The 18661-nt window shown below is 41.2% G+C and overlaps 1 long non-coding RNA gene across 1 annotated transcript in view; it reads right to left on the reverse strand.

The window, feature by feature from the left end:
* The window catches only part of LOC138368188 (uncharacterized), a 36172-nt gene extending 19929 nt beyond the window's left edge, over positions 1 to 16243 (reverse strand). Inside the window, exons 1-2 of the long non-coding RNA XR_011229521.1 lie at positions 16133 to 16243; positions 140 to 223 (exon numbers count right to left, since the gene is read on the reverse strand). This is a non-coding gene — a long non-coding RNA (uncharacterized lncRNA). The remainder of the gene's footprint in view (positions 1 to 139; positions 224 to 16132) is intronic.
* Between the last annotated feature and the right edge of the window lie 2418 nt (positions 16244 to 18661).

Here is an 18661-nt window from a genome sequence, read left to right on the forward strand (position 1 = left end):
ATGATGGAGGGGATGATACACAACACATTATGATGGAGGGGATGATACACACCACATTATGATGGAGGGGATGATACTCACCACATTATGATGGAGGGAATGATACACAACACATTATGATGGAGGGGATGATACTCACCACATTATGGTCATTGCCGTCTTGCCTAGCACAGTCCAGCAGCCACTTACAGAGCATCATCCGTCTTGCTTGCCTCATCTCATCCTGTCAACACAAAGAATACAAACTTATAATGACACATCTATATTACATTAATTTGGAACAAAATTAGAAAAAATTAGTAGTACAATGGGGCCTTGACTTACGATGCTAATTCGTTCCCAGAGATGGATCGTAAGTCAAAATATCGTAAGTCGAAGCAATTTTTCCCACAAAAAATAAAGGGAATTGAATTAATCCGTTCCCCCACCCTCCAAAATATTAACATACAAATACATTTTATACTGAATACAATGTTTTTTTCTAACTACAATACAGTACCTAAGTTTATCTTACCTTTATGGAGGGCTCTTGATGGCATATAGAAGATGGTGATGAGAGGGGGGAAGGAAAGTTCTTACTGTCTGGAAGGGGAGTTCCCTTCCATTATCACAACAGGCAGTGATGTTTTCTCTGGGGGTACTCTCTCTCCTACGTTTTGCCTGAATACCACTAGGACCTGGTTGTGGTTCAGTGCTTGTTTGTCTCACTACAAATTTGTCAAGAGACATTTGTTTTTCCCTTCGTTTTAACATTTGTCTGTAATGATGCATCACTTTAGCACCCATAATGTCCTTTTTCTTAGCCAGTATGGTGGATATCATTGACTGAGATTTGTTGTACTGCCTAGCCAGTCCAACAACCCGCACACCATCTTCATATTTACGAATGATCTCTTGTTTCTGCTCTATGGTCATCCTTACATGGGATCTCATATGTTGAGCCTTACCACTGACTTTCCTGGGACTCATGGCGTGATATATAATAATCACTTTAATGTTCAAAATGCAACAAATCACTACAAAAGCGAAATTTCTTATAGGCGCGATCGTCACTAAGCAGGCAGCTGTAGTAAACTGAAGCAGGTCGGCGGCGTGACTGGGAACCACGAGCTCGGTCGACCCGAACGTGTACCAACAAATATTTTAAGTCGACGACACCATTGGATGTCGAGTCGCATTTTCTGATGAAATTTACATTGTAATTCGAAATTATCGTAAGTAGGGGCAATCGTTAGTCGAGGTGCCACTGTATACTGTCTCCACTCGATCATCCGGACTATATGGGAAGGACCCCCAGCCGGATTATCACATTTTTCGGATAATGGTACTTTTTCACCTACGAGTCCAAAAGTGACCATTTCCAACTATTTTTATACTACAAACAACATAATTTGAATTGCCTTGCCACATACAATTATTAAATATTCAACTAGAAACCTCAACTTACCTTCTTGGTGTTCGTTTTCTTGATTGATGCCACACATCTTGAAGTTAAAAATTCTTAACAATTTACGTAACCTATACTAACACAACACTAAAATTAACACTTAAAATTACTGTACAGTTCATAAGCTAAGTTAGTTTTGACTGCCAGCTGCTGAAGCCTCACTGGTTAAAGGCATTTGGGTTGCCTGTGAGGCCTCACTTGTTGAAGGCGCTTGCTTGCACCTCACTTGTTGAAGGCGCTTGGCTTGCCTGTGGTGCTTCACTTGTTGAAAGCGCTTGGCTTGCCTGTAATGCCTCACTTGTTGAAGGCGCTTGGCTTGCCTGTGGCGCCTCACTTGTTAAAGGCGCTTGCTTGCGCCTCACTTGTTGAAGGCGCTTGGCTTGCCTGTGGCACCTCACTTGTTAAAGGCGCTTGCTTGCGCCTCACTTGTTGAAGGCGCTTGGCTTGCCTGTGGCGCTTCACTTGTTGAAAGCACTTGGCTTGCCTGTAATGCCTCGCTTGTTGAAGGAGCTTGGCTTGCCTGTGGCGCCTCACTTGTTGAGGGCGCTTGGCTGCCTGTGGCGCTTCACTTGTTGAAAGTGCTTGGCTTGCCTGTAGCGCCTCACTTGTTGAAGGCGCTTGGCTGCCTGTGACGCCTCACTGGTTGAACAACACGTAACTTGTCTTTAATTGCTAGGACAATCTTCTTCCTCTTATCACTTCCAGAACGATTGATGCTGCTACCAGACATATTCTTGGCCAAAAATGTTCAAAGTTACTATGAAAATTAAGAAAGTTATTTAAAAAAATATTTCACTAATGGCGCAGCACTGTGACGCCGCACTGGTTGAGGTGTATAACAGTGACTTGTCTTTAATTGTTAAGAGGAAGAAAGTTGTCCTAACACTTCTAGAACGATTGATGCTGCTACCAGACATAGTCTTGGCCAAAATTGTTCAGTTACTATGAAAATAAAAAAGCTATGTAAAAAAATATTTCGCTAATGGCGCAGCACTGTGTATAACACGAGGGACGGACGCACATGGGTTGACCAGTGTTGGACAGGTCCACTTGGGGTGGGGCAGCTATAGCACGTTACGTAGGCCGCCAGGAGGAAAAAATTCACAATATTTTTGAAGGAAACTTCAGCCTGTGAACAATGCTTTTAGAAAACTTATTTATTTGTTATTACATAATTACTAGTACTTATTTCATTTGTTTTTGGCTATGATTAATTGTTCTAAAATTAATGGTAGTTCCTGTACCCAGGTGGTCCTTCCTGACGCTCCCCTTCCACCGTCCCAACACCACCTACCCACCCCACCTCCTCCTCCACCATGCGTCTAGAGCCACAGACGGGATTAATACGGTATGGCCGTATTTTCATCCGGCTAAACCAGCTTTTATCCGGATCCTGTGGCCATTTTGGCTGGATATTGTGATAACTTTATCCGATCACGATTTTGGCCGTATAAGGGCGTTTTCCGGATGTTTGAATCCCGGATAATCGCGGGGTTACAGTATACATACTCGGGTTATAAATCTAGTTAAGAAATTACTAAAAGTAATTGATAACTATCCATACTTGTCTTGACCATGTATTTTTATCATGCTTAGTATTTTGTTTCTAACTTATAAATTTAAATGAAAATAAATCAATTGAACTTAGTGGAACTATTGATATAAATCTGGAACAAATCCCTAGTGCACTGTTCTAACTTATGGGTTATTGTCAATTTTTAAACACTAAAATTATACCTTTTGTGGCCCAGATAATTATGTAATGTGTAATGATTTGACCTAAGGATCACATTATTTGGCATCACCATTGTGAAAAGTTCTTCCCAATGTTTTAAGAAATTGATTTTTTTACAATTTTGTTTTAATAATAAATCCGGGTGCAACACCTCACAACCCGAACCAGTATCAGTGAATGAAGGACATGACTGCAATCTAGCCTGATTGCTTTCTAACAATTGGATTTATTGTAAAACAATCTGAAAAATATGCACATAAAACCAGCGTTGAATGTAATGAAACGCCATTTTCTGGGCGAGTCCCAGAGGCTCCCAAGAGCTATCCAGGCTGAATGGGTATGTACAACTTTCTGGCATCCGTCAATGTGCACGGAGTTCTTGCCTACAGAGGACCATGAACCAGAACCTGGCCCCCTCAAGAGGGGCATGAGGAACAATGGCCTATAGAAAACCCCATATGGTTGGGAGCATTCTATGTGTGTCATCGAACGGATCTGGCACCCAGAAAGGTAAGCACCCCAAAACAAACCCCCTATTCTGGTGAAACTATTGCAACCAAAAGCCAAACGAGTATACAGAACTCCACAAACAAATATTAGCAAATGAACATGACATGTCGCCACCCCGCTGCCTGTGCAAACCCCCTCCCCCCCCCCCCCTGAGAGGGGGAAAGGAGGAGCCCAAGACCCACCATGCCGGCAATCCAACCTTCAGTTCTTAGGTTGGATGTCAAAATACACAAATACCCCACCGACCGGAGCGCAGGAGGTATGCCAGTGAGACTCCGGGACTCGCTCAGAAAATGGCGTTTAATTACGTTCAACGCTGGGGAAGCCCCATCAGCTCCCAGGAGCTATCTATCTAAAGACAAGGAAAAACAGGGACTTACCCAGATAGCGGTCAGTCCTCACTCCTCAATACAAAGCCAAGACAACTGGCTGCAACTGCCGACCCAATGCAACGCAGGCCCAGGGACACTGACAAGGTAGAGAGGACCAGGACCTCTCGTGTCCTTGTGTTTGAAGATCAGGGACAATGACAAGTTAGAGAGTGGCCAGGACCCTCTTCGACCTCTAAAAACCCTGTGCCTGAATGTCAACCAAAGACGGCAGCCAAAGCAGTAAACTTGTACATGTCGTGGGCACAAGAATAGACCACAGGCTGGTTAGCCTTAATAATCCTATGGACAACCTGAGAGACCCGAGCCCGGGAACAGGGAAGAAGGGAAACCAGATCAACCCAAAGCGCATCCCTGGCCACCGAAGCCATGGCGTGCAAATAACGGAGGAGAGCTGCAACCAGACACAAGACATGATGCACCCCCGGCCTGACCAACCAAGCATCAACAACCCAAGGACCACTCCGGAAAGCAGCAGCCTCATTCTTCACCAGAAAAGAGGGAGACGGCTGCAACCGAACAAACCTACCACCAGGACCAAAAGAGCAGAAACCCTTGCGCCGGGGGAGAGCATGAAACTCCCCCGACCCGACCCCCAGAGGCCAATGCCAACAGGAAAAAGTCATGGAAAAACAATCTTGAACTGAAAGAGCCACTACAAACCGAGGAGGAGAGGAAAGAGCACCCGGTCCAAGGACCAGGACTCAGGCGACGCATGAGCAGGCCAGAGGTGAAACAACGTACGAGACAACTTGCGGAATGGAGCAACTTGTGGAAACGCAAGCTGGAGTGGCTCCGCCAGCGCCGCATGATAGGAGGCGACATAAGATGACGGTCCTGAAACAACCACGACAAGGACAAAACAACCATATCAGATAAAAGTACACCTACGCAGTATTAGGAAAAAAATGGAAGGACCGCTAGGACACCTCATACTGCCGCCAAGACAAGGCACGCAGATGGGAGACGAAGCCAAAATGAAGTCACTTGCGCCCCATACAAATGGTGATATACTCAAGTCAGAAAGGCCAGACGCAAAGTCTCGAGAAGAGCAAACCAGCCTTGTAACAGGCATGACCAATATCCTGAAAGAGGCAAAGCTGTGGGAAGACCCTCAGGTTTGAACACCAAGCAAGCAGTGCCTAAAACCAAGGCTGGGCCGGTCACCAAGAGGCCAAGAGGACTACTCTTCCCAGGTAAGTCACCAAGCGAGCCAGGACTTGGAGCAACAGCTGAACGTGGGGGAATAGGTACAGGTAATCCCACCTCCCTCCAGTCCTGCCTGAAGGCATCCACCCAGACGGCCTAGCAGTTGGCGAAGAGCGCCACGTATACCGGGAGACGCCTCGACCACGCTGACGCAAAGGCCCAAACATCCGGCTTAGCCAACTGAACGAGTTGGCGGCGACCATCCATTCTGTGGACAGGGGAATGAACCTGGACAGGCCATCTGACATGACATTGGGCACCCCCCTCCCCCCCCCAAACGTGAACTGCCAGGAGAGCCAAGCCCCAAAAACTCAGAACTTAGTCACCCGAAGTGACCAGCCCCAAAGAGCCAAAGACCACATTGAACCCTGGTTGATACCTGGTTGATGGGGTTCTTCTACTCCAAGCCCGGCCCGAGGCTAGGATTGACGTGTAATAGTTTGGTCCACCAGGCTGTTGCTTAGAGCGGCCCGCAGGCCCACATACCCCCACTGTTCAGGCAATGACCCACTGGGGAACAGTCCGAATGGAGCCAGACCCTCAATCCGCGAGAGACCCGAGTCCTCTGGAGCGAGATCCACACAGCCACGAACTCCCACACCGTGCTGCGAGCCCAATGGAGGGATGGAACCCATCGCCCCTGGCAGGCCTGGTAAGCACTGGTCACATATCCCCGCTAGAGACGACGTGTCCATGAACACATCGAGCGAGGGCTCAGGTCGGCGCCAAGGCACTGAACCCCGAAAAACCCGAAGAGGAAGCCAGCGATGCAGCAACCGATGCAAGGCCTCCGGAGGCCGAACCCAGCAGTCGCAAGAGAGGTGGAAGGGACGTCTATTAATGAATTTAATCAGTTCCTGCACTGAGCTCGTAATGCGAAACGCTCGTCTTGCGAAAACAACACCACCACTGTCATCGGAGGTGTCCAAGAACCAGCGGGAATGCTAGGAAGCACCATGTAGTATGCTCGTTAATCAAGCGAAAGCTCGTAAATCAAGACATATTTTCTGCGAGTGGCTCGCTCATTACTCAAAATGCTCGTAACTGGAGTCGTGCGTCACTCACGGTTCCACTGTATATAAATTCTACAAATTATACACTTTTGAATATTATTACAGCAAAAATCCAGAGAAGAAATGAATGTGAAACATCAAAATAATCGTGAAACATTATATTCGCTGCAACTGCTGCCCCATGGAATAGCGGGGCCGAGTGACCCTGAGCGCTCCATCATTCAGTGCCCATAATTTGCTCAACGTCCCAGCACCATCACAGCTAAAGTATGTCACATACAATATTTTTTTTTTTTTTTTAGTTTCCTGTGATCAGTGACTGGATTTTAACAATATAAGAAGAGAAAATAATCTTTTAGAAAGAATTTATTTTTGGCGCACCACAGGGGGTGTCATTTTAATTCAGTGCATTGCAGTGGTTAAAATGCACCCAAATGCAGAACCTCAGTGAGGAGGTACCCTTGCACTACTCAGAGTGAGGCACTCTCCATTGGAGGCCAATCTCTATAGAACACGTACCTGAACCTAGCGGGAATGTAACCCTGTCAGGGCAGGGGCAGCACCAGTAAGTATCTAGGGAAGAGTAGCCCTAAGCACATGCAGCTCCAGGTAAACAGTTACCAAAATTTCACTCAACAAGTGAGGCTTGTAAACATGCATATGAAAAGCAACTACAGTACTAAAGATTGGAATGGTACACAGGCATATAGGTCCCATCAGGCCAGAGTTCAAAAGATAGCTGACACACATTTTGAAATTTCTGGGACCTAAGGGTTTGTGACTCAGAGCAGTCAACTAATCTGACATCAAGTGAATGACTGAGGATTAACACCAGCAGCTGGCAGCACTGCAGCACCCATGCTAAATGACCTGTAAATTTGTAGACCTCATCCTGGAAACATTCTTCTATCAACATGTTAAACAAGCTACGAGGATGAGGGAAGAGGACGTTCACTCCATGCTAGATTTGATATTTATCAGGAAGGAGGAAGAAATATTTGAAATTCAGTACCTTCCTTCCTTGGGTAAAAGTGACCATGTCTTTTTGGGAATAAAGTATGCAATGCATTATAATCTGGAAGAAAATAAGGCTGATGCAATTGAAAAACCTGACTTTAGGAGAGGACATTATGGCAACCTTAGAAATTTTTTTAGTGAGTATAATTGGACAGACTTGTTGCTAGGCAAGGAAGTGAATGAGATGTATGTCAAGTTTTGTGAAATATATGATAAAGGCACAAAAACATTTATACCAAAACAGAGATGCAGAACTAGGAAACAGGATTGGTTCAACAGAAATTGCAAGAGGGCCAGAGACCAAAAGGGACAAAAATGGAATCAATACAGGAAGAGGCCAAACCCCCAAACATACCAGCGATACAAAGATGCAAGAAACAGCTACACGGCAGTGAGGAGAGAGGCAGAAAGAAATTTTGAAAATGGGATTGCAGACATGTATGTAAAACAGAACCAGGTCTATTCTATAAATTCATAAACAACAAATTGCAGGTAAAGGATAATATTCAGAGGTTGAAAATGGGAAATAGATTCACAGAAAATGAAAAGGAAACGTGTGAAATATTAAAACAAAAAGTTCCAAAGTGTGTTTGTACAAAATGAAATCTTCAGGGAACCAGACAATAAGAATTCCAGAGAACAACATAGAGCACATTAGAGGTGTCTAGAGACGAAGTGGAAAAAATGCTCAAGGAGCTAAATAAGAACAAAGCAGTTGGTCCAGATGGAGTTTCACCATGGGTTCTGAGAGAATGTGCACCTGAGCTCAGCATTCCACTTCAACTGATTGTTCAGGCACCCCTGTTTACAGGAGTTGTAGCTGATGTGTGGAAAAAGGCTAACATAGTTCCAATCTACAAAAGTGGAAGCAGGGAAGACCACCTTAATTATAGACCTCTATCATTGACAAGTGTAATAGTCAAAATAATTAAAACTAAATGGGTAGAACACCTGGAGAGAAATGATATAATATCAGACAGACAGTATGGTTTTCGATCTGGAAGAGCCTGTGTATCGAATTTACTCAGTTTCTATGATCGAGCAACAGATATACTACAGGAAAGAGATGGTTGGGTTGACAGCATCTATCTGGACCTAAAATAGGCTTTCGACAGAGTTCCACATAAGAAATTGTTCTGGAAACTGGAAAATATTGGAGGGGTGACAGGTAAGCTTCTAACATGGATGAAAAATCTTCTGACATAGAAAAATGAGGGCAGTGATCAGAGGCAATGTATCGGACTGAAAAAATGTCACAAGTGGAGAACCACAGGGTTCAGTTCTTGCACCAGTGATTATTGTCTACATATGATCTACCAGTTGGTATACAGAATTATATGAACATGTTTGCTGATGATGCTAAGATAATAGGAAGGATAAGAAACTTAGATGATTGTCATGCGCTTCAAGATGACCTGGAAAAAATAAGTATATGGAGCACCACTTGGCAAATGGAATTTAATGTTAATAAATGCCATGTTATGGAATGTGGAATAGGAGAACATAGACCCCACACAACCTATATATTATGTGAGAAATCTTTAAAGAATTCTGATAAAGAAAGATCTAGGGGTGGTTCTAGATAGAAAACTATCACCTGAGGACCACAAAGAATATTGTGCGAGGAGCCTATGCCACGCTTTCTAACTTCAGAATTGCTTTTAAATACATGGATGGCAATATACTAAAGAAATTGTTCACGACTTTTGTTAGGCCAAAGCTAGAATATGCAGCTGTTGTGTGGTGCCCATATCTTAAGAAGCACATCAACAAACTGGAAAAGGTGCAGACACGCTACTAAGTGGCTCCCAGAACTGAAGGGCAAGCGCTAGGAGGAGAGGTTAGAGGCATTATATATGACAAAACTAGAAGACAGAAGAAAAAGAGGTGATATGATCACTACATACAAAATAGTAACAGGAATTGATAAAATTGATAGGGAAGATTTCCTGAGACCTGGAACTTTAAGAACAAGAGGTAATGATTTAAACTAGCTAAACACAGATGCCGAAGAAATATAAGAAAATTCACTTTCGCAAACAGAGTGGTAGACGGTTGGAACAAGTTAGGTGAGAAGGTGGTGGAGGCCAAAACCGTCAGTAGTTTCAAAGCGTTATATGACAAAGAGTGCTGGGAAGACGGGACACCACGAGCGTAGCTCTCATCCTGTAGCTACACTTTGGTAATTACCTAATTACTGGGTGAATAGTCTATAGATTCGTTTTTCTGCATTGTTTGTTTACTTTTTGTAGATCTTGCAGTTGTCTGTTTTGCCTCTCAATTTCGGGGGTTGAATTCTTTTGCTTGAAGGTTATCATGAATCCTGTGATTTCTCAAATTCAAGTTAAAAAATTCAAATGTTTATTCAGGTAAAATACATACATACAAGAGGTTATACAAAAATTGATAGATTTATAGATAGAGCTAGTACATACAATGCCTAAAGCCACTATTACGCAAAGCGTTTAAGGCAGGAAAAACATTAAAGACTAAAACTTAATACTAATTGAGATTAAAGTTTAAAATGTGTTGAGAACAAATAAAAATAGAGATAAAAAGGGGGAACATGGCAGAAAAAGCAGCACAAATACGATTAGGTCGACAAATAGCGATTGTTTAAAAAACAACAGACATGGGTTGACAATATAGGGGTAAGGTAGGTTACAGGGAATTTATTAGGTAGTGCTTAGTTTTTATCTTAAACTGGTTAAGAGAGGTACAGTCTTTAACATGATTGATAAGGTCATTCCACATACTGGGTCCCTTGACTTGTAGAGCATTTCTAGTTTGATTAAGTCGTACTCTTGGAATATCAAATAGGTATTTGTTTCTGGTGTGGTGCTCATGGGATCTGTTACAACCTTCAATGAAGCTTTTGAGGTCAGGAATTGGCATTACAGTACAGCCTTTTTATATACTGTATATATATTTATATTTATTTATATATATATATATATATATATATATATATATATATATATATATATATATATATATATATATATATATATATATATGTCGTACCTAGTAGCCAGAACGCACTTCTCAGCCTACTATGCAAGGCCCTATTTGCCTAATAAGCCAATTTTTCCTGAATTAATATATTTTCTCTAATTTTTTTCTTATAAAATGATAAAGCTACCCATTTCATTATGTATGAGGTCAATTATTTTTTATTGGAGTTAAAATTAACGTAGATATATGACCGAACCTAACCAACCCTACCTAACCTAACCTAACGTATCTTTATAGGTTAGGTTGGGTTAGGTAGCCGAAAAAGGTAGGTTAGGTTAGGTAGGTTAGGTAGTCGAAAAAATATTAATTCATGAAAACTTAGCTTATTATGCAAATCGGGCCTTGCATAGTAGGCTGAGAAGTGCGTTCTGGCTACTAGGTACGACATATATATATATATATATATATATATATATATATATATATATATATATATATATATATATATATATATATATATATATATATATATATATATATATATATAATATTTCGGTAGCAGTCTTTCCTGTAGACATATATTATTAAATATGACCGAAAAAGTAAGATTAATAATTCTAACACGAATTTTCTCAATCTTTCGTACATTTCTTTTCACTGTTGGAGGTAAATCAAAAATCAATTCTCCAAAATTCATTTTTATTTCTAGTCTGACGCGACACGAGCGCATTTCGTAAAACTTATTACATTTTCAAAGACTTTAGTTTACAAATACACAACTGAATAGAACTTACGTATCTCCGATTTTGTTTATATCTACATTTGAGAGAGGTGGATGGGGTGAGGTGGCATTAATAGGGTATTAATTTCATCAACACAAGACAGAACACGAAACAATGGGTATTGAATAGAAGTGATTGTAGAAAGCCTATTGGTCCATATTTCTTGATGCTTCTATATTGGAGCGGAGTCTTGAGGTGGGCAGAATATAGTTGTGCATTAATTGGCTGTTGATTGCTTGTGTTGACTTCTTGATGTGTAGTGCCTCGCAAACGTCAAGCCGCCTGCTATCGCTGTATCTATCGATGATTTCTGTGTTGTTTACTAGGATTTCTCTGGCGATGGTTTGGTTGTGGGAAGAGATTATATGTTCCTTAATGGAGCCCTGTTGCTTATGCATCGTTAAACGCCTAGAAAGAGATGTTGTTGTCTTGCCTATATACTGTTTTTTTTGGAGCTTACAGTCCCCAAGAGGGCATTTGAAGGCATAGACGACGTTAGTCTCTTTTAAAGCGTTCTGTTTTGTGTCTGGAGAGTTTCTCATGAGTAGGCAGGCCGTTTTTCTGGTTTTATAGTAAATCGTCAGTTGTATCCTCTGATTTTTGTCTGTAGGGATAACGTTTCTATTAACAATATCTTTCAGGACCCTTTCCTCCGTTTTATGAGCTGTGGAAAAGAAGTTCCTGTAAAATAGTCTAATAGGGGGTATAGGTGTTGTGTTAGTTGTCTCTTCAGAGGTTGCATGGCGTTTCACTTTCCTTCTTATGATGTCTTCGACGAAACCATTGGAGAAGCCGTTGTTGACTAGGACCTGCCTTACCCTACAGAGTTCTTCGTCGACTTGCTTCCATTCTGAGCTGTGGCTGAGAGCACGGTCGACATATGCGTTAACAACACTCCTCTTGTACCTGTCTGGGCAGTCGCTGTTGGCATTTAGGCACATTCCTATGTTCGTTTCCTTAGTGTAGACTGCAGTGTGGAAACCTCCGCTCTTTCTCGACAAGGAAACCTCGACATCCTCACAGACCAACATCACCTCAGCACTGAAACAAGGATTATCAAGAAACTAACAACATTATATGGAGGACCTATGGCAATTCCACGACCAAGAGATGGCTTCCTGAACCTTGCAGGAATTAACCTCACTGAGGACCAAGTCACTCTCCTAAATCTGGGCATAAACTGTCATGTTATGTCCAGACCGAGTGAGATGGCCCGGAAAGTAGAGTTGGAAATTCTGTTGGACGACATATTCGACCTCGAGACACAAAAGAAGGTCACTACCAAAGATACCTTACAAGCAGAACTTATTGCAGAAGGAGGAAAGAATCGAGGCAACTACAGAAGCACCATACTGTTCCCCGAGCTTAAAGCGGCAGCTAAAAGCCTTCGTGAGAACAAGGAGATAGTTGTCAGGAGAGGTGACAAGTCGCCAATATATGTCATTCTTAAAAAAGACGAATATCTGGCGAAAATGAACATCATACTCTCTGACCAAACTAAGTTCCAAAGGGTAACGAAGGACACTACAGCCGAATTAAAAGCAAAGGTCAACAAACTGATTGAAACTGTGAACGCCAAGAAATCCGGACTCCACCTGCCAAAGATCATTGGGGAATATAAACCTGGATATGCGTATGGAAATGTCAAGACGCACAAGCCTGGAAACCCACTTCGGCCAATCATTAGCCAGATACCCACACCCACGTACAGACTGGCGAAGCGACTCAACGGCCTGCTGACTTCTTATGTTCCTTGCGCCTTCAGCCTTAAGTCTCCAAAGGAATTTGTTGACTTACTGCGGGGCACACGGGCCACAGGGATAAGAGCCTCGTTGGACGTAGAATCGCTGTTTACCAACGTACCTGTGGACGAGACAATCGGAATGATAGCCGACAGAGTGTATCGTGATCCAGCCTGTACTCCTCTTGACATACCAGAAAATATTCTGAGGAAACTACTCCAAGCTTGTACTAAAGAGGCACCCTTCTTGAGCCCGGATGGGCACATGTATAAGCAAGTAGATGGGGTCGCCATGGGTTCTCCCCTAGGTGTCCTGTTTGCAAACTTCTACATGGGTACCATCGAGCAAAAAGTCTTAGTCGACATGAACTTGAAACCGGCCATATACTGCAGGTATGTTGACGACATTTTTACACAGGTACCTGATGTCAGACATCTGCAGGAGCTGAAGGAGGCATTTGAGCAGAGTTCCGTGCTGCGTTTCACTTACGAGATGGAAAAGGATGGGAAGCTGCCCTTTCTAGATGTAACAGTCATGGAAAAGGGCGGAGGTTTCCACACTGCAGTCTACACTAAGGAAACAAACATAGGAATGTGCCTAAATGCCAACAGCGACTGCCCAGACAGGTACAAGAGGAGTGTTGTTAACGCATATGTCGACCGTGCTCTCAGCCACAGCTCAGAATGGAAGCAAGTCGACGAAGAACTCTGTAGGGTAAGGCAGGTCCTAGTCAATAACGGCTTCTCCAATGGTTTCGTCGAAGACATCATAAGAAGGAAAGTGAAAAGCCATGCAACCTCTGAAGAGACAACTAACACAACACCTATACCCCCTATTAGACTATTTTACAGGAACTTCTTTTCCACAGCTCATAAAACGGAGGAAAGGGTCCTGAAAGATATTGTTAATAGAAACGTTATCCCTACAGACAAAAATCAGAGGATACAACTGACGATTTACTATAAAACCAGAAAAACGGCCAGCCTACTCATGAGAAACTCTCCAGACACAAAACAGAACGCTTTAAAAGAGACTAACGTCGTCTATGCCTTCAAATGCCCTCTTGGGGACTGTAAGCTCCAAAAAAAAACAGTATATAGGCAAGACAACAACATCTCTTTCTAGGCGTTTAACGATGCATAAGCAACAGGGCTCCATTAAGGAACATATAATCTCTTCCCACAACCAAACCATCGCCAGAGAAATCCTAGTAAACAACACAGAAATCATCGATAGATACAGCGATAGCAGGCGGCTTGACGTTTGCGAGGCACTACACATCAAGAAGTCAACACCAGCAATCAACAGCCAATTATTGCACAACTATATTTTACCCACCTCAAGACTCCGCTCCAATATAGAAGCATCAAGAAATATGGACCAATAGGCTTTCTACAAACACTTCTATTCAATATCCATTGTTTCGTGTTCTGTCTTGTGTTGATGAAATTAATACCCTATTAATACGACATCTTGTTCTGTCTTGTGTTAATGCCACATCACCCCTTCCACTTCACTCAAATGTAGATATAAAATCGGAGATGCGTAAGTTCTATTCAGTTGTGTATTTGTGAACTAAAGTCTTTGAAAATGTAATAAGTTTTACGAAACGCGCTTGTGTCGCGTCAGACTAGAAATAAAAATGAATTTTGGAGAATTGATTTTTTATTTACCTCCAACAGTGAAACGAAATGTACGAAAGATTGAGAAAATTCGTGTTAGAATTATTAATCTTACTTTTTCGGTCATATTTAATAATATATATATATGTATATGTGTATATATATATGTGTATATATATATATATGTGTGTGTGTGTGTGTGTGTGTGTGTGTGTGTGAGATATATATATATATATATATATATATATATATATATATATATATATATATATATATATATATATATATATATATATATATATATATACACACATACACACACACACACACACACACACACACACACACACACACACACACACACACACACACACACACACACACACACACACGAGAGGATGTGCAGTGACTTAATATCTAACATATTCAGAGATTTGAGTAAGGGTACCGAGTGATGTCTGGGGCCAGAGATGGATATTGTCCTAATAGCAGCTTTGTGTTGAGTAATTAGAGGACGTAAATGATTTTGGGTAGTAGAACCCCAAGCACAAATACCATAGTTGAGATATGGATAGATGAGAAAGTAATAGAGTGTCACCAGGCTGGGCGAGGTACATAATATCTGATCTTAGAAAGAATGCCAACAGTTTTTTAACCTTTTCTAGATATATTTAGAATGTGTCCCTGGAAATTTAGCATGCGGTCAATGAGAACGCCAAGGAATTTGCCATCTATTTTGTTACAAATTTGGGTATTGTTTATCCTGAGATTTTTTTGATTAGATTAGAGGATTTATTGCCAAACAGAATATAGAAAGTTTTGTCAATGTTAAGGGTGAGTTTGTTGGCAGTTAGCCAAAGATGGACTTTGTTTAGCACAGTATTTCACTGTGACATTTAGAGCAAGGGGGTCAGGACTGGAGTAAATGAAGGTTGTTTCATCAGCAAATAGAATTGGTTTGAAGTGTTGGGAGGCATTTGGAAGGTCATTAATGTAGATGAGAAAGAGGAGAGGGCCAAGTATGCTGCCCTGAGGAACACCAATGTTGATGGGTAGGGTGGGAGAAATTGAATTATTCACAGAAACATACTGGAGCCTGTCAGTAAGGTAAGATTTGAGGTATTGCAGGGAGTATCCTCTAACTCCATATTGATGTAATTTAAGAAGAAGGTTTTGGTGGTTGTCAGTGTCAAAAGCCTTACGCAGGTCCACAAATAACCCAACAGGGAACTCATTCTTATCAAGAGCTGCATGTATCAAGTTAATCATACGATAAGTGCATCGTTAGTGCTTTTTTTGGGTCTGAAGGCATATTAACAAGAGCTAAGTATATTGTGTTTGGCTAGATAAGAGTAAAGCTGCTTGTAGATTAGTTTTCTAAATATTTTTGACAAGTTAGGCAAGTTATTTTTGACAATATTTAGGCAAATATTTTTGACAAGTTCTGTGCCTGTCTAAAAGTACCACGTTTTGGCTTCTTACGGTAGGCTTTTATGACAAACAAGGGATGCTCTAACATATGGAACAATCTCAGTGCAACTAGCTACTGGGAGTAACAACTTGCCCCAACCAGTAAATACATCATAACACATTTTCTAATAGATTCATAGATAAAATTATTACACCAGAAAATATTTTTAATTTACTCGGGAAAACAAAAACTTCTTAATCCATAGAACAAAGATTAAAATATTTTGTATTACTCTATTACCTCAGTGATAAATTTGAGAAGTTTTGGAGGAAAGCTTTTGGCACGTTGTTTCTGCTTGTCTGTGAGAGTCGTGTCCACTGGCAGAGACGTACACACGCTCAAACATGTCCTGTAATTATTAGGAACTAACTTGTTTCACATGTGCAGGAATATGAATTTTTGTTCAAAACATATAATATAGTGAAGGGCTAGAAGTGGCTGATTAAACACACCTGGGATAAGAATTGTTATAGACGAATTTGTACAACTGTAAGAGAAAGGTCAGTCAAGGCAAAAAGATGAATAGAGCAATGAAGGATTGGTTCGAATAACATGAGGAATAGATATTAATAATAGATAATGAATAATAGATATTAATTATTAATTATTACCTTGTTTTCCTGCAATCAGCCTTTTTATGCAGACAAGTATAGACCCAGAACTAAACCTCTTATCCACTATCTATGACAATCATCACTTCAATGATCAAAATTGCAGATATTTTACAGCACATGATGTAAACAATGTATTAACAGATAATCTCAATATCTCTGTAATCAACTTGAACGTTAGATCCCTAGGTAAACACTTCGATGATGTTAGTGCCTTGATTGAAACTATTGACAACAAATTCTCTTTTATTATACTTACTGAAACGTGGTTGAAAGAGGATAATACTCAACTCTTTAACATGCCTAACTACTCGGCAATTCACAACTGTCGTCAAATGCAGAGAGGTGGTGGTACTGCTCTTTACTACCACCAAGAACTAACATGCTTAAAAATAATTAGAACTAGAGACTGCTGTGGGGAGTATATCTTCGCCAGTTTCAGAGTCAAGGGTGCCGAGTCTGTCCTGTCTGTGGGTGCAGTCTATAGAATTCCTAACACTGATGTGTCTGAATTCAACTCAAACCTTAGAAATCTAATACTAGATAACAGATTGAACAAAAACCATCTAATTATCGCAGGGGACTTTAATATTGACCTCTGCGAGCCTGAACACCCTACTGCTGTTAGCTTCCTCAACTGTATGAATTCCTGCTTCCTCATACCCTTAATCACTAGACCAACTAGAATCACTGATAGTACTGCTACGACTCTAGATCACATCTGGACCAACATAACCTCTCCGCTTACTTCAGGTATAATCACCGATAGCACTACAGACCATTACCCCACATTTCTCTTAACTAACATTAGCAAACCACCTCTAGAGACAAGGGAGTTAAGCTTTAGGCTGCACAATGAAACTGCTATAAACAATTTTATAACTGCTGCTGATAATGTCAACTGGGAGTCCGAGTTAGGTAACATAGGGGACATCAACCTAGCAGTGAAATCTTTTCTACAAACAACTCTTAGCCTTTATAACACCCACTGTCCTATGCTTACAAAACAAGTCACAAGCAAAAGACTTAACAATCCTTGGCTTACAAAGGGAATACTTAAATCCATTAACAAAAAACACGACCTTGAGAAGAAGTATAGGCTAGGAACAGTCTCCAAAGAATTCTCAAAGAATTACTCGTTATTGCTATCTAAAATAATTAGACGAGCCAAAACTAAATACTATGAAGATAAATTTACCCAAATAAAGAGCAACATTAAAAAACTTGGAGCACAATTTCACAAATATTGGGATCAAAGAAGATTTTAAATAACAAACCAACACTCCTTTCCAATAACGTTGGTCCGCTTTCAGCCTCTGATTCTGCTATTGAGTTCAATAGGTTCTTCTCTTCCATTGGGTCATCCCTTGCAAATGATATTCCATCTTCCTGTACTGATGTTAAGGACTATCTTACAGGTAACTATTCACAGTCTCTGTACCTAAAGCCTACTAGTTCCACTGATGTCAATGAAATAATCCTTTCCCTTAAAACCAAGTCTAGTGCCCTCGAGGAGATACCAACTTTAATTTACAAAAAAGCCTCCAGATCTCTAGCCCCTGCTATTGCATTGCTCTTCAACAAGTCACTTGAACTCCAAACCTTTCCTGTCATTCTAAAAAAAGCAAGAGTAACCCCTGTCTACAAATGTGGTGATCTCACTGATGTTAACAACTATAGACCTATATCAATCCTGCCTAACTTGTCAAAAATATTCGAAAAGCTAATCTACAAGCAGCTTTACTCTTTTCTAGCCAAACACAATATACTTAGCTCTTGTCAATATGGCTTCAGACCCAAAAAAAGCACTAACGATGCACTTATTAGTATGATTAACGTAATTCACGCAGCTCTTGATAAAAAGGAGTTTCCTGTTGGGTTATTTGTGGACCTGCGTAAGGCTTTTGACACTGTCAACCATCAAAACCTTCTTCTTAAATTACATCATTATGGAGTCAGAGGACACTCCCTGCAATACCTCAAATCTTATCTTACTGAAAGGCTCCAGTATGTTTCTGTGAATAATACAATTTCTCCCACCCTACCCATCAACATTGGTGTTCCTCAGGGCAGCATACTTGGCCCTCTCCTCTTTCTCATCTACATTAATGACCTTCCAAATGCCTCCCAACACCTCAAACCAATTCTATTTGCTGAC

The sequence above is a fragment of the Procambarus clarkii genome, chromosome 3 (genome assembly GCF_040958095.1).
Source record: "Procambarus clarkii isolate CNS0578487 chromosome 3, FALCON_Pclarkii_2.0, whole genome shotgun sequence".
NCBI classification, from domain to species: Eukaryota; Metazoa; Arthropoda; class Malacostraca; order Decapoda; family Cambaridae; genus Procambarus; species Procambarus clarkii.